At 40.9% G+C, this 18,117-nt stretch overlaps 1 long non-coding RNA gene across 1 annotated transcript in view; it reads left to right on the top strand.

The window, feature by feature from the left end:
- Positions 1 to 18,117, top strand: part of LOC121693493 — a 24,332-nt gene extending 6,215 nt beyond the window's left edge. The window contains exon 3 of the long non-coding RNA XR_006025522.1: positions 18,023 to 18,117. This is a non-coding gene — a long non-coding RNA (uncharacterized LOC121693493). The remainder of the gene's footprint in view (positions 1 to 18,022) is intronic.

The following is an 18,117-nucleotide window of genomic DNA, read 5'->3' as shown; positions in this document are numbered from 1 at the left end:
GTGCATGTGTGCGTGTACAAATTTATGTTTATGTGTGTGGGTGTGTGTGTGTGTGTGTATGTGCGTGCTTGTGTGTTTGCCTGCGTATGTGTGTTTGTGCATGTGCATGCATGCGTACATATGTCTACTGTGTGAGTATGTGTCATACGTATGATTACTGTAAATGTATGTGTGTGCGTGTGTATCTGTTTATGCACATGTGTGCACATGGAATGGGTTAACATGACCCCTGGAGGCAAACATACGGAAAAAATTGGTCATCCTAGGCCCTACAGTTCTCAAGATATTCACAGAGAACTGTGTCTGCCCTACCCTCCTTTCGGGGGGTCCAGTCCAGCGGGGGGGGGTGCTACAGATCAAAACGAAGAATGACGGTTCCATGCTATCTATGTGGGGGTACATGCCCACCAAGTTTTGTGTACCCCGGTCTTTCAGTGTCCCGGGAATCCTTGTTGGTGTACGTCACTAAATGTACACATAAATTATTTTATTGTAAGGCCCCCCATGAACGAAAGTACACAAAACGTGGCATGCATTCGGAGGGTGTCATAATGATCCTACACTTTTAATTTCGTGCAGTTTTGACCTTGTTAGCCAGAGATATTGTGATGAAAACACCTAATTTTTTGCTTTTTAATTTTTAACTAGGTGGCGCTATACATGAAATAAGTGGTAATGGGATGGGTTGACATGCCCCCTTAAGACCAACATACATAAAAAAGGTGGACCTCCTAGGCCCTACGGTTCTCGAGATATTCACAGAAAACTGTCTCCGGCCACCTACAGGCCAGTTGGTGTATAGGAACATAAATTAATTTATTGTGTGGCCCCCCATGAACGGAATTCCACAAAACTTGGCGTGCATACAGAGGGTGTCATAATGATCCTACAATTCCAATTTCGTGCAGTTTTGACTATGTTAGGTCACAGATACCTTCAATTACAACACCTCATTTTTACTTTTTTGTGTTTAACTAGGTGGCGCTATACATGAAATGAGTGGTTATGGAATGGGTTGACATGGCCCCTTGAGATCAACATACAAAAAAAAAATGGTCCTCCTAAACCCTACGGTTTTCGAGATATTCACAGAAAACTGTGTCTGCCCTACCCTCCTTTCGGGGGGTCCAGTCCAGCGGGGGGGCTACAGATCAAAACGAAAAATGATGGTTCCATGCTATCCATGTCGGGTTACATGACCACCAAGTTTCGTGTACCCCGGTCTTTCAGTGTCCCGGGAATCATTGACGGAAATTTGGGCATGCGAAAAAGAAAAAAAAAAAAAAAAAGAAAAAAAAAAAAAAAATCTGACTAAACCTATGCTGCGCGGCGGTCATAATTAGTAAGCAAAAACAAAGGCAAAAGTAGTAAAAAAAAAGTAATAAAAGACAAAGTAGAATAATTATCAAGGCAGATTCAGAATTTGTAACTCGGCACAGTTAGCAGAAAGCATCTGAGAACAGTTTGGTCTTAAGTCTAGATTTAAAACTGGCTACAGTTGGGGCCTTTTTAATGTCATCCGAAAGTTGGTTCCACAGCTGAGCCGCATAGCAGCTAAAAGCTGCTTCACCATGTTTAGTTCTAACTGTAGGTTTTACTAGCAGGTTTTTCACCTGGGACCTGAGAGGACGAGAAGGTGTGTACTGCTGAAGCATGTCTGACAAGTATTTAGGTCCTGCTCCATTTACTGATTTATAAACAAGCAATAGTGCTTTAAAGTCAATTCTGTGACTTACTGGAAGCCAGTGCAAGGACTTAAGAATTGGAGTAATGTGGTCAGTTCTTTTAGTTTTTGTTAGAGTCCTAGCTGCTGCATTTTGTATCACCTGAAGCTGTTTAATAGTCTTTTTAGGAAGGCCTGTGAACAGTCCATTGCAGTAATCAACCCTGCTGGAGATAAATGCATGAATGAGTTTTTCTAAGTCATGTTTTGACATCAGCCCTCTGAGTTTGGCAATATTTTTGAGGTGGTAAAAAGCTGATTTAGTTATCGCTTTCATGTGGCTGTTGAAATTTAGATCACTGTCAATTAATACACCAAGATTTTTAACAGTATCCTTTGCCTTCAACCCTTTTGTGTCAAGGAGAGTGGCAACCCTAAGTCTTTCCTCATTTTTACCAAATATAATTACTTCAGTTTTTTCTTTGTTCAGCTGAAGAAAATTTTGAGACCTCCAGGTGTTGATTTGTTCTATACACTGACACATAGATTCAAGAGGACCATAGTCGTTTGGTGATAGAGCTAAGTAAATTTGTGTGTCACCTGCATAGCTATGATATGAAATCAAATTATTTTGAATGATTTGTCCAAGTGGGAGCATATAGAGATTGAATAATAGTGGCCCAAAGATCGACCCCTGGGGAACACCACAGGTCAAGGACGTTGGTGTTGAGGTACAGTTTCCGATGGCAACAAAGAAGCTCCTTTCTTGTAGATATGATTTTAGCCAGCTGATAACTATGCCTGTAAATCCAACCCAATGTTCTAGTCTGTGTAGTAGAATATTGTGATCAACAGTGTCAAATGCTGCACTAAGGTCCAGTAGCACTAGGACTGATGTTTTACCTGAATCTGTGTTGAGGCGTATGTCATTGAAAACTTTAATGCGAGCTGTTTCAGTACTGTGATTTGCCCGAAAACCAGACTGAAAGTAATCAAAATACCCATTTGATGTTAGGAAGGTGGTTAATTGATTAAAGACTACTTTTTCAATAATTTTGCCAATAAAAGGTAGATTGGATATGGGCCTGTAATTGTTTAGCATGGAGGCATCCAGGTTATTCTTCTTGAGAAGTGGCTTTACAACTGCTGTTTTCAGTGACTTAGGAAAGGTGCCAGACAGCAGTGATACATTTACAATTTGAAGGACATCCGCCGAGGTGAAAAACAGTTTTGAAGAAATTGGTAGGCAGAGTGTCTAAGACACATGTGGAAGAGCTGAGATTCTGTACCGTTTTTTCAAGTGTTTCGTAGTCTATCAAGCTGAACTCTGACATCAAGTTTAGTTTCCCTCTGTTTGTTGCTGGAAGTTCAGGTTGTTGAATTTGTAATTGAGCAGATATGTTGAGTCTGATTTTGTCAATTTTACCTTTAAAAAAAGATGAAAACTCATTGCATTTACTGATAGCAGTTCACCTAGCTCTTCAAGAAAAACTTTAGCTGAATGTTTTGGAGGCCTGTAAATTGTCAGTAATAAAATCTGAGGAGAAGACTTAATGCATGCACACAGATATTCAAATGAAGTAAAGTCACCGAATGACGACTGATTGCACTGAAAAGACATCTTGAAAATTGTGGCTATCCCCCCACCTCTTTTATTTGCTCTGGTAGCACTCAAAAAACTGAAATTTGGGGGAGCTGATTCGATGAGAGTAGCAGCACTGTTTGCTTGATCTAACCATGTCTCCGTTAAAAGTAAAAAATCAAGGTTGTGTGTGCAAATTAGATCATAAATTAAGAATGATTTGTTTGAAAGAGATCTGATATTTAGGAGTGCTAGTTTTGCTGTAAGTGTTGGGGAAATATGATCCATGGGGGAAATCTGAGGTTGATGTGGTACGGGTAGGAGATTGGACTGGTTTACCCTATAAGCTCGATGCATTTGTGTTCTATTTCTTGTCAATACAGGAATAGAGAATGTCATGGGCTTACTGGGTCCCGGCATGTTCTCAAAACTACTGTCAGTACCATTTATATTGCAGGGACCCTGAGAATATCATGCAATACAGTCATCATATAATTGTCCCCTGCTGCTGCCATCTGTATTTTCCACTGCACATTCCATGCTATATGCCGGCTGAGAAAATGAACTAAGAGGTTGCTGCTGCTTAAGAGATCCTTCTAAACGGGGAGGGGGAGGGCGAGGGGGTGGAGGTGCCCTTCGCTTCTTTGGTGCTAATGATCTTGGGCTAGTAAAACTCTGCATGGCTACTGGTAGCAGTCTCTCCATTCTTGCAGGGAACATCATGTGCTTGGGTGGGGATGGTGATGGGTATTCAGGGGATCCTGTGGAGTTTGAGTGGGTGGTGGGATGACGGGGTGGGGATGGTGATGGGAGATTAGGGGGGTTTGTGTGGCCTGGGGAGTTTGATTGGGTGGGGACGTGATTGGGTGTGGGTGGTGATGGGAAATCAAAGAGGTTGGGGTTGAAAATTGATCCAGAGTCTCCATCTGCCTGCTGAGGTTCTGGGAAGTTTGTTGCAGACGCTCCGCTTTCAGCATGTATTCCAGTAGTGTATTCCATGTTGTTGTGTGTTTGTGGTGACAAGGAGACGACGGAGGTGGGGAGGGGTATTGGTACTGGTGTTACAACATGACCCTTCCTTTCTGATATCCTCTCAGCAGCTTTGATAGGTGCTATCTCCTCATGCTCATCACATCCATTTGTTTGCTGAGATTCCAGGGAGTTTGACGCCAGTGATTGACTTTGAGTTATTTTAGCAGCACCCATCTTATCTTGTCCAGTGGACATGGCTTGGCATTGTTGAGCTGGTTGTTTATGTTTCTCCAAGGTCTGCATTTCAGTGGAGGCTAGCGGGTGGTTATCAGAGGGCCCCAGAGCAGGGGAGGTTGGGCATATCTCTGTTTCAGCCTGTGCAGAGTGTTTTGGTCATTTGTAAATCATTTGTAAATCTACCAGCCAAAAATGTAATCTCACCACATTACTAATGACTAAGATGGGATGGCTATTCTAACTTTCTTCTGATGTTATCTGTGGAGGAATGTCATTAGGTAAGACTTGTTCGCAAATAAAAAAGAAATTTAGAAAGCAACTGGAGGCAAGATTGTGCAATCAATTCTTAAGGTCACCATAAGTCTTTTTGTGGCACGTGACCGAGGTAAGTGTGGCAAGAGACTTCAAATTTATCGTGTTTTTGCATAGGTTAACTTATTGAATGGACATGAATGTGTTTGTTATTTGGCCCCTGTTTTTACAGTGCATGAAATCGACTGTTCTCTTCTTCCTAGGCTTCTTTTTCTTTCGCTGATCACTTTTGTTTTTTGCTATTCAGCTTGAACTGTTTCACATAGAAACTTTTTTCAAACTTTGTAAGGTCTTCTATAGGACAAAGCTGAAAAAAAATCTTTTACAATTACTTCTATTTTTGGCTCCAAAATGAGTTAGTTTGCCTGGACTAGGTGACCACCTGTGCTAGGGCCCGGAGTAGTACTGGGGCTAATAGTGTATAGAGGTTAGCAAACACTCAATAATCCAAAATGAGCCCAAGTTACAAAGTCAAACGAGTGGAAGGAGGAAAGGAGCTAGTCATACCCGCGGCGCTATGGTGGAACGGATAACCAAGGCAGGCGTCGGATCGGAAGTAAACAAGGCAAGCGTTGCATGCCGGTGACGTTATTTGTCAAAAGAGAAGTCCAAGTTTATAAAGGGCAATCGCGGTTGGCTCGCAGTTAACTGCTCAGTGCCACTCACAGCTCAACAGCAAGTTACAGTTTTTACTACTTATTTTTAAGTACTTACACACTAAATCTTTGCTTGTCACACAATTTTCTAAACATGTCTTCCACACATCATAACCCCACACCAAATCTGCAAAACCATACACTAATTCTCAGTGTTTGACTCAGTTTTCAATTTACTACAACACATTTTGCAAAACACCACACACAATTGTCTACCTAACACACAAAAATCTAACAGGAAGGCTTAACTTGATTTCGTTTTTCAAACACAACCCATCAAAATGCCACACTAAATCACCAGTGCTTCACTCTCTCTCTTCGGACTTTAGCTTACAGTAATGTTCTACAAAAAGTTGACTTTTTGTAAAACTTGTCTTTTTACTCTGTAAAATGTTATTAGCCTACCTCAATACATTTATCTGTGCCTCCAGAAATGCCTTAGGAACGCTTAGGATTGTTTGTTTCCGCAGTTGAAAGGGTCTATAGGCCTATGAATACGTACACGACCCCCCCCCCCCCCCCCACACACACACACACACACTTGTCTTTGGTAGAATCAAAGCAATTTGATAGTAGTCAGTCATTTCCGTCTTAGGCTAAATCAGTGTTTTCAACACTCCATGTACATCTGGTGATCATTGTATTCTGCTTTAATTTTTTTCTTGTTAGCTGTAAAATATTGTATTCGTAACAGCAACTTATTTGGGAAAAATCCCTATTTTTGTTTCAATATTGCTTGCATTTTTGCTGTGTATTTCTACTTCTCTTTGTAGATACCGTAACTTTCACTCTTGTATGGAAATACATACGGAGCCCGGGAGAGGTCACTTTAAGTGATATTTTCTGATCGTGATAATTTGTGAGCACGTTTTCCTTTAATTGAGCCCTCGAATTAATAAAACGTGAGCACGTTTTCCTTTAATTGAGCCCTCAAATTAATAAAACGTGACCCTGTTGTAGGCCTAAATTGAGCCCTTGAAATATGTATTTTGTGATCACATTTAGTAATTTCCGCCATTTTCTCACCGCTCGCTGTGCTGTGGTGGCAACTTCGTGTTACCTATCAACAGGGCTCCGAACCGGTTCAAGGAACGAAAACGAAAAACGAAAACGAACGGAATTTTACGGAATTTTACAAGGAGCGGAAACGGAAACGAAAACAAAATGGTCTTCAACTGTTCCGGAACAGAAACGTTATTCTGAAATCCACAAAACCGGTTAATAACGGTTTTTTTTTTCGTTCTCTATATAACAGCTTAATAATTTGATTTCTGCAGTTTGAAATAAAAAAAACGAATAAATGGACCTTTGGTCCAAATGGGTATATTTTGTCTTGCTGTTGTAGTGTAACCTATCCGTCTGCCACTTCGGATCTTAGGCCAGCTCGTAGCGTAGGCCAGTGTTTCTCAAAGTGTGGTCCGCAAGCTATCCCAAGTGGTCCGCGAGCTGTTGTAAAAAATAATATAGATGCGTTGTTTGCAATATTGAACCAACTTGTATGTAAATCCAAAGTTCTGCAATACTGCCTATGTAAGCTATGCCAATTTAAATCATATGAATCCTCTGACACAATAAGCAAGGTGCAAAGACAATAAGCAAGGTGGGTTCAGTGAGTAGGCCTATTGTGTCTATTAGCTATGTGGTCCGTGAGGTTTTTTCTAACGGTTAAGTGGTCCTTGGTCTGTAAAAGTTTGAGAAACACTGGCGTAGGCTACTGAAACTGATTTGGAAATTGTTTGTAGCCTATGCGTAATAGCCTATTTTGCCTGTCCACGCCTTGTCGTTTTAAAGTCGGGATTTGAAATGTTTGCGCAATTATAGCCTATTCTATGTAGCCTAGAAGAGTTAAACAGGAAATTTGAGATAGGCATTGTCAGCAACAGACAGGTTCGTTTATAAACAGGGTTGGAATTATAGCGCAAGCCTTTGAAGATCTCCATATGGATAAAACTCCAAAAGGCTACAACCAGGTAAGGAGTTTAGCACGTATCCAGAAATATTTTTGATAAGACATTATTTATAGGCATAGGTTAGGCCTACAGTAAGTCTGTAGGCTATGGGATGGATAGCCCATCTGAATGTTTTTGGATGCCGCCTGTGATTTATTATTTTTGGCCATAGCTACGGTATAGGCTAAATCAAGGGGAAATAATGAGTAGCCTACGTCTATTCTAAGGTAAAGTCCACAAAAATAGACTTGATAGGCCCGCCAAACACTGCCGGAACTTTAAGAACGAACGATATTTTGCGTTCCGAACCGGTTCAGGACCGATATGTTGGTGGCGGAACGCATGCAAGAACGAAAACGTTAAACATAGGCCTATCTGAACCGTTCGGAACGGAACGTTTGAAAAATAATTTCGTTTTCAAGCCCTGCCTATCAAGCTATTGAGATTGGGCTATTAGGCTGTCTGTAACATTAGCCTACAGTTCATATTGGTACAGTAAGACATTACTTCAAATTGGCCAGCTTCACTCCAGATTTGCACGTGACCTCACGCGGGATCACACAACTTTAATTTATATTTCTCCAGTGACGCTGCAACGACACTGCAACAACCCAAACAACCGCCAGATGGCTCTGGTGAGCAGGGTGTCTCATAAAAAGAAATGGAGCCTGGAAAACCCTACACAGACTTCACTACAGACTTTAGCAGACTGGTTTAGAAATAATTTAATAGCCAGAAATATGTCTGCCCTGCCCTAATAAAGAAATATTTGGTTAACTGCAAGTGAATCCCGTTTGCAGCCGTAGAAGAAATGCGGAATGCATGAAACATTCCGGTTTTCTCTGAGTGCAACGATGATAGACTGACATCATTTGGACAAAATATAGAGCATATTAACCTCCGTTGCTCAGCCAAATGCCTTCCTGTTACGTCCTGTTATCACGGAGTTACAGGCGATAAACGATTTTTTATGGTCACAAGTTTACTTCATTAGCGGTTTACAAAACACATGTTCGACTTCTCCTGAAATAACTCTTGAATGGTTTTGTTTGTTGTTGAGCTATACATGCAACTGTATTTGACAGAGGACAGATGTATGTTGCTAGTGACAAAATATTAACTTTCAGTGTTTTACGATGTCTTTGTAAATTACGTTTAATTAAAAAGTGTTTCATTCGTCCCGGTTCTCCCCTATAGAGGGAGAGCAGCTTTACAGAAGAGAACTTCTGACGGCAAATTTGAGGAAAAGTTGGTAAACCACCTTTCTTACCTAATTTGAGGGTGCTGATTCTGAATATTTTGTTTACCAAGCTCAATTCTGAATTCTAAGCCGCATAATCAACATTTTAACATAAAATAGCGATTTTTTTGATTGTTTCGATCAGGCAGTGATCATTTTGCCTGAGGAAGACCCAGTCGGGTCGAAACGTTGCAACACATTAAATATATGGGAGTTTTAGCAGAGTGCGGGCATTTCATTCCTTTGCAACATGATTACAGTTAACATGTAATAAACTCGGCAATTCTAATCAAAACACAACCATACTTTTATTGCTAACATAGTGAGCCACTCATGTGGTGTTTAAAGGAGAATTCCGGTGTGATATTGACCTAAAGTCTATTGAAACATGATACCGAGTGTGAACTTATGTCTCATAGCCCATCTCGGCTTGTCCCCTGCACTCCAAAATCTGGCACTAGTTAGCCGATGCTACCAACAGCTTTTTCAATAGTGGTGCTTCGGCAAATAAATCACTGTTTTACACCCATTTACGAGGCTCAATGTATCTTCACACTTCTTCCAGTAGCAGCAACTGGAATCCATGCATTTCCACTGAATTATTTTTGGAATCTGATCCCTTATCATACCTGTTCATTCTTACTCGTCGCTCGACTTACAGTATCGTGACTAAATTCAAGATGGCTGCAAACGCTAAACTTCGTGAAGATACTGTCTGTATAAATCGTCTTGTAAGTAAACTACCAGTGCTTTTTCAAAGTTCTCAATGTCTCGTTTTAAATGTCAGGGCCCTCGGAAGTCTACCAATGAAGTGTGGAGATACATTGAGCCTCGTAAATGGGTGTAAAACAGTTATTTATTTGCATGGCTAGCCCAATGCCGAAGCACCACTATTGAAAAAGCTGTTGGTAGCATCGGCTAACTAGCGCCAGATTTTGGAGTGCAGGGGACAAGCCGAGACGGGCTATGAGACATACGTTCACACTTGGTATCATGTTTCAATACCCTTTAGGTCAAAACGTCCAGAAGAAGTTGAACATTGTTCAAAACACCGCTGTCTCGCTATCCGGCAAAAGATTCTTTGGACGCCGCTATTTATGGATTTCCGGCTCCCATTAACTTACATTGAACACATGTAAACAAAACGTCAATTATGTGCTCAAACTAACGCCGCTGACTTGAAAACAACCATTCCACTTTGATACGAAACTACATAATTGTACAACATTTATACAACAAAAATCACAGAATTTGGATCAAGTAATGTGGAGAAATCTTATGCAAAGTGTCAACCCCTAACAATGTGCCCATTGCCCAAATTTATGGTCGACTAATGTCGAATGTCAGAGGAATGACATTGAAAAAGGTACCTTCATGATACACTTCAATTTATAAAGGTACGAAGTATAAAAAGAAAAACACAATTCATCAGATGGATTACCCAAATAATTTGTAACAAAGTACATTTATTCGAGGGCACATCTATTCCCAGAACTATAATGGGTGTTAAATATTCCACAACCACTAGATGGCAGCATGACACAGCACATAAAGTACACATACGTGTCGCTGCGACCTGAAGGATGGCATTATGGGTTGAATAGGCCTATCCACTTCTTCTGCACTTCGGGTCTAATAGCGGGTGAATTGTATGACCACCAGATGACGCCATTTCACTGCACCTCGGGCCTAATAGCTGCTGTAACTTCGTTTAAGTAATAAGCCTCGAGGAGCCGACGGTTACACTTGTTTTAGGGGCGTTGTTAGCCACGCTGCGCAAGCCGGGTAGGCTACAGAAGAAGCCAATAGGCTACAGTCGCGTGTGTTTGTGGTGATTTATTCCATGTATTAACAAAATAATAATGTAACATTAAAGAAATAGCCTACATAGATAAAAAAAAAACGAAATAATTACACCAAAAAAGTAAAGAAGCTTTATCATTGATATATAAGCTTACTGAAAATCAAATATAGGCCTAGCCTACAATTGTGTTCCACAGACAATATGTCCTACAGATAATAACAACAGTAAGAACATAGGCTAACCTAAGTCATGACGACACAGGGGCTTAAGTCTCATGTTGGTCTATGACTACGTAGCCTTGGCTACCAAGCACGTCTGGGTCTGCGACAGTGAAATAGCTCCAATATTAATTGTGGCGCCAATGAATATATGCTAACATGAATCTCATCAGTCACCTATAGATAAGTGTTAGGCTATAACATATGTAGGCAATAATGTAAAAATAGGGTCATATCATATAATGCTGACTTATTAAGATGGGGGAGAGAGCTGAACATATTACACTGAACTAATTGTTCATTGTTGAAAATCAATCAAAAGTTTGTAGTTGATCCAGATGTCATTGGTCGCAAGGACTGTTAATGGGTGTATCCACAATTGGGACCTTGTTACAAGTTGGTCTTTCAGCTGCTAATGCAATCAGTGGCCGTCAGAAAACATGTTAGACAACTGAGGAATGAGATGCCACACATAAAATGTATAGTCAAACAGAATGCACAAACATCAATGGGAATCCACCAAACACTGCAGGGAACCATGTTATTGTCAATCAGCACTCTGCCACGCTAAATCAGACCCTGCTTATGTTTGTGCAGAGCAGAACAGATATTTGTAGATATGATGCAGGACCTGTTAAGAGAGATTGGCAGCTCAGTCTCCCTCATACTAGTCCCTACGGTGAACGATGTAATAGTATAGTGCTGATGCTTCTGATGTGCAAGACAAGACAGGGTATATATTCATAATGTGACAGGCAGCATGTAGCATTTATCATTATGTTACAACCTCTGAACAACTACTATTGATGTTAGAAGAACAAAACAATACATCTTCAAATGTTCATTGCTTATTACATGTGTTATAAAAACAAAATCCTTGTCTGCTTTCTGTGTTTTTGCATGCACTTGTCAACAGGGGTGTAAAGACATATTTGTTCACCATGCACTTAGGCTGTTCTGAGTCATTGTTTGTATATTATAGTATTTGTTGATTTGCATTTATTGCCCATTGATATTGCATTCACATTATTGTTTATTATTGGTATTCTCCTTATTAATGTAGTGTCACCAACATTTAAAATAATATCAACTGACATTGTTATTCATAGCCATATTTATTCTGCTCTTATAAGGTAATACAGGGCACATATTTATATTTCATTTATACTACTCTAAACCACCTTCTGAAAATCAAATGTATAGTGTTTCACTGCACCATATGTCTTGACCTGTCTCACCACCTGCCTATAGGCTACTTACACCACCTTACTTACAACACTTTGAAGAGCCAAAAACAAAGCTCAGCACACCTGTTCTGTGCATCAGCAAAGTTGGAGGGTTAATTTATGAACCATCACTTCTAGCTGAAACATCACTTCTAGTAGGCTGTACATGTGACGTGTAGGCTAGAAGAGAAGTCTTTATTGTCCACTACTGGGGAAATTAATCGGCAACACTTTATTTTAATGTGTCGCTGTTATAGTGTACCTACCTAATTAGGTACAGTGGTACAACCTGTGTAACAACATGTACTATCAGGTACTGTACTATCATTGTACTTGCATTATATTTGTGGGTACCTACATAGGCTATAGTTGTTACATTGTAATACTGAGTGCTTTTACAAAACGTTGCCAATTTGCCTAAATTTTCATCAGAGGCAAAGAGCTGACCTGAGACCTGCTGGATGGGGTAAATCCGGTCATGAAAGATTTGATATACAAACCATTCTTTGCTCCAGTCAAGGCCTCATTGTCTTCAGTGTACATGTAACAGCTGTGCTGCTTCAACCTTGTTACTCTTTGATACAGTGGAATAAACCTATTAAGTGTACCAGTTAATTACTTACATGTACATATGACATGTATGTTGTGTCTTCGATGTCTTGGAACAGGTCTACTAATTTACATGTACTGTGTGGTGTAACAGCAGACACGTTTCAACACATCAATTACAGGATGCATGACATCATTGACAGGATGTATATAATATGTACAGTACTTAACTGGTACACTTTATTTGAATGGTTTTATTCCACTGTATCAAAAGAGTAATAAATAACACAGTTGATACATGTACTACAGTATGTAGGGTAATGGCAGACATGTTCCAAGACACCAATGACACAACATGTAATGTAATATGTAATTGTAAGTGGGCAATTCCACGAAAAATTTACTTTTTGTCACATCCATAACGTTAGTGAAATGCCTTGGCATTTGTATGATGTGAATGTTACTATTCATTTTTTGTGCATTTTTTCTCATGTACATTCTTCAGCCAAAAATAGCAAATGCTCAAATTTCATGTAATCATTCACATCATACCATACCATCACATTTTATTGGCGTTATGGATGTTAGAAAAAACGTAATTTTCCATGGAATTGCCCAAGTACTTAGTACTTATGCCACATTATCAAAGAGCAATAAGTGTTATAATAAGAGTTGAAGCTGATTTCTTGGAGGGTGATCCAGCACGAGTGTGGAAAGGACTCCGAACCATCACTGGCTTTGAAAGAAAGTCCCCTCCTATGATGAATGTGAGTAAAGCCCTCCCTGATGAACTTAATGCTTTTTATGCTCGCTTTGACATGAAAAACACAGACTATATTGGACTAGCTGCAGCATGTGAAGCAAAAGCACCTTTCTGTGTCTCTGAGGTCGATGTGAGCAATGCCTTTAGGAGGGTAAATTGTAGAAAAGCTACTGGACCGGATGGAATTTCTAACAGGGTTTTGAAATCCTGCGCTGCTCAGTTAGCTCCTGTGTTCACTTATATCTTTAACACATCATTGGCTCAAGAGACAGTTCCTACTTGCCTCAAGCAGTCTGTTATTGTTCCAGTACCGAAAAACAAAAGTCCATCATGTCTGAATGACTACCGCCCAGTAGCCCTGACGTCTACAGTGATGAAGTGTTTTGAGAAGCTTGTGAAAAACATTATCTGCTCATCCCTCCCTGCCTCCTTCGACCCCCTCCAATTTGCTTACAGAGCCAACAGGTCTACAGAGGATGCCATCTCAAACCTCATGCACACCACCTTAACTCACCTGGAGGAGGGGAATGGGAATTATGTGAGGATGCTGTTCATTGACTTTAGTTCAGCATTCAACACGATAGTACCTCTCACCTTGGTCACAAAGATGAAGGCCTTAGGACTGAACACCACCCTGTGTCACTGGATATTTGACTTCCTCACCAACCGTTCACAAGTGGTTAGAGTGGGGGGTCTGACATCTGACACATTAACCATCAGCACTGGTGCTCCCCAAGGCTGTGTTTTGAGTCCACTGCTGTACAACATCTACACACATGACTGCAAAGCCAACAGTAGTCATACCTCCATCATCAAGTTTGCAGATGACACAGTGATCTTGGGCCTGATTAGTAACAACAATGAACAGTTCTACTTGGATCAGGTTGATGAGGTGGCACAGTGGTGTCAATCTAACAGCTTGACACTGAATATCAATAAAACCAAGGAAATGGTAGTGGATTACAGAAGGCAGCAGCAGAACTACAGTTACACCCCACTAATGATCAGCGGGCAACCTGTAGAGAGAGTCACAAGTTTTAAATACCTTGGTGTCCACATTACTGAAGACTTAACATGGACTGTTAACACTCAATATGTTCTGAAGAAGTCCAGACAACGACTCTACTTCCTTCGTCAGCTAAGGAAATTCAAAGTTTCTACATCCATCATGAAGGCCTTCTACACTTCAGCGGTTGAGAGTGTTCTAACTGGTAGCATCATCACCTGGTATGGGAACTCCACAGTTAGAGATTGTAGTACTCTGCAGAGAGTAGTGCGCTCAGCTGAACGTACTATAAGAACTCAACTCCCTGCTCTACAAGATATCTATTCCAGAAGAGTACTCCTAAGAGCCCAAAAGATTCTGAAGGACTCTTCTCATCCTAACAATGGATTATTCCTACCGCTGAAATCAAGAAGACGCCTATGTAGTCACAAAGCCAGAACTGAGAGACTCAGGAGAAGTTTTTATCCCCAGGCCATCCGAACTCTGAACTCACACTATACTGACTTTGCACACATTCACTCCTCAGCACTCTCAAACATTTCCCAACTCTGAACTCACACTATACTGACTTTGCACTCATTCACTCCTCAGCACTCATGACCCCCCCCCCCCCCCCACACACACACACCCACACACACCTACAAGACTTTTAGCACTTTTACATCCCTCTCCCTATGCTACAGACCTTTTATTTATTTTCTTATTTCATCACACGTCAAAACACACACATACACACACACACACACACACACACACACACACACACACACATATCTGACTTTCTCCAACTTTTGCACACTTTTTATTTATTATTTTTGATTTCTCCTCCATCTACCCATGTCCTTGATTGCCTAGCCTTTCTGCCCCCCCACCCCCCACCCCACCCCCATCCCCAACACACACACTTACATCATCACTGTCATCACTTCACATACATACAGCACTCCTCTACATACTTGCTGCACACTGCCCACCCCCCCCCCCCCCCCACATACACAGCACATTGTCTTCAGGATCTTCTCCAACACACATCCTCTACATACTTACAGCACACTGCCCCCACCTACCCACACACACACACTACACACATACACACACACAGTCACTGCTCCACTCCCACCCACACACACATCTTCACTGTCATCACTCACATACATTACATACAGTACTCTGCTTGCAATAGTAAGTCCCTGACCCCCCCCCCCCCCCAACACACACACTTACATCATCACTGTCATCACTTCACATACATACAGCACACTGCTTGCTACAGTAAGCCTCCTCTACATACTTGCTGCACACTGCCCCCCCCCCCCCCCCCACATACACAGCACATTGTCTTCAGGATCTTCTCCAACACACATCCTCTACATACTTACAGCACACTGCCCCCACCTACCCACCTACACACTACACACACACACACACACAGTCACTGCTCCACTCCCCTCCCGCCCACACACACATCTTCACTGTCATCACTCACATACATTACATACAGTACTCTGCTTGCAATAGTAAGTCCCTGCCCGCCCCCCCCCCCCCCCCCCCCCCCCCTACATACACAGCACATTATTTCATCAGGAAGCTTCTCCAACACACATCCCCAACATACTTACAGCACACTGCCCCCCCCCCCCAATACACAGCACATTGTCTCATGAGGAAGCTTCTCCAACACACATATTGCACACTGCCCTCTCCCCACATACACAGCACACTATCCCATCTCCCCTGTCATCCCCCCAACACACACACCAAGACCCCTGGCAGTTGGGTTAGCCCCTTGAGCCGTGGATCTGCCCAAGGTTTCTTCCTTGGTAAGGGAGTTTTTCCTTGCCCCTGTTGCTTTTGGGTGCTCCTTGTTGGTGCCCCCCACCCAATCCCAATCCTCCCTCACCTTTTTTTTATGCAGCCCTTGCCACTTAATCTACTAAACCCCTCTTCTACTGCACTTTTTACCCCCCCCCATTAATGCACAAATAGGCTGACACCAGACATAATTTCACTGCATTTCTTACTTCCAGTAACTATATGCATGTGACAATAAACTTCCTTGTATCCTTGTATCCTTGTATCCTTGTGTGTACCAACACAGTTGATGTAGTGAATTAGTAGACCTGTTCCAAGACATCGAAGACACAACATAGGCTACATGTCATATGCACATGTAAGTAATTAACTGGTACACTTAATAGGTTTATTCCACCGTATCAAAGAGTAACAAGGTTGTAGCAGCACAGCTGTTGCAAGGATACAAGGACGTTTATTGTCACATGCATATAGTTACTGGAAGTAAGAAATGCAGTGAAATTATGTCTGGTGTTAGCCTATTTGTGCATTTATATAAATGTAGCGTGACAAGTGTGTTTACATACAGCAAAAACTCTTCTGTATTGCCCTCTCTCTCTCTGTGTATATATATATAAGGGAGAGGGTGCCTGCCCTCAAACAATGTTGGCTTGGACACAATTTAATACATCAATCAACTGATGCATTTACCCGAAATATTTGCATCTATATTAGTTAATAACATTTATTAAGATCTTTAAATTAAGGAAATTATTTATTATTAAGGAAAATAAAATTCAACTCCTTAGGGGCCCTCCCCCCACTTGGGGCCCGGGTAATTTATTCCCACTTGTCCCCCCACTACGACGCCCTTGCTGACATGTGAGGGATAACGGCCACTGACGTGACCTGTTGTGACTCATGGACAAGGGGAAATGCCATTAACTCGGCGTCACGCAGCGGCAATTTTCTTAATATCGATATTTCTCCACATTACTTGATCCAAATTCTGTAATTTTTGCTGGATAAATATTGTACAAAATAATAATAATAATAATAATAATAATAATAATAATAATAATGATGCAGTTTATCACAGTTCACTACGTTTTATAACTGGAGATGGTTTTAAAACTCATCACTGTAAATTATACCAAAATGTAGGATGGTCTTCCCTCTATGATAGGAGGGAAAGGCACTGCCTCCTTTTTGTTTATAAGGCATTACTGGGAAAGTTACCTTTATACCTAACTTCTCTTCTGAACATAAAATCAATCTGCCACAATACACGCTCACAGGGTTTTATATCTCTTCAAACTCCTCAAATTAAATCTGAATTTGGTAAATTAGCTTTTACATTTTTTGCATCAAATAAATGGAACAAATTGCAAGAGTTATTGAAATTAGATAGGTTTGTGTCACTATAGACCAATTCAAGGGTATGATTGATGATATGGCTGTTGCACAATGTTCTTGCTTTGACTGATATTTTAGACCTTTTATATCATTATTATTATTTATACATTCCCCTTCTTTTCTTTCTATTTATTACTTTTATTTGATTTTTGTTATTATTATTATTTGCCTTTTGTATCTTTTATTGTTCTTGTTTTGTTGTTTTGATTATTGTTGTTGTTTTGTAACTCAGGGCATTGCTGTAAAAGAGCTTGATGCTCAGTCAATTTCTCCCTGAATAAAAAACGGTTGATGATGATGATGATGATGAATAATTGAGGTTTTGTTTACATGTGTTCAATGTAAGTCAATGGGCGCCGGTATTCGACCAATGGCGGCGTCCAAAGAATCTTTTGCCGGATAGCGAGACAGCGGTGTTCAAAACCCAATGCAAAGTAGGCTAGCCTATGATATGACAAAACTATTTGTATTTGTAAGATATAGCTATTGCCTACTGAAATATAGATATGGGCCTATTAACATTGTTTGTCTCCCCCCTCCATGCAGGTCGATCGCACAAATAAAAAAAAAAGGTGAAAAAACCTGGTGTGTTTACGTTTCTGCTCATTTATGGGTCAATCACAATGTAGTTCACGTAGTAAAGGTGTTTGAGTCGTGACTCACTCGGATCTTTCACCCGTGTCTTTAAATTAACCCATGAGTCGCGAGTCTCTAGTATCATTAACTCGGATCA

The sequence above is a fragment of the Alosa sapidissima genome, chromosome 2, assembly GCF_018492685.1.
Source record: "Alosa sapidissima isolate fAloSap1 chromosome 2, fAloSap1.pri, whole genome shotgun sequence".
Lineage (NCBI taxonomy): Eukaryota > Metazoa > Chordata > Actinopteri > Clupeiformes > Clupeidae > Alosa > Alosa sapidissima.
This window is presented reverse-complemented; position numbering and strand designations above follow the sequence as displayed.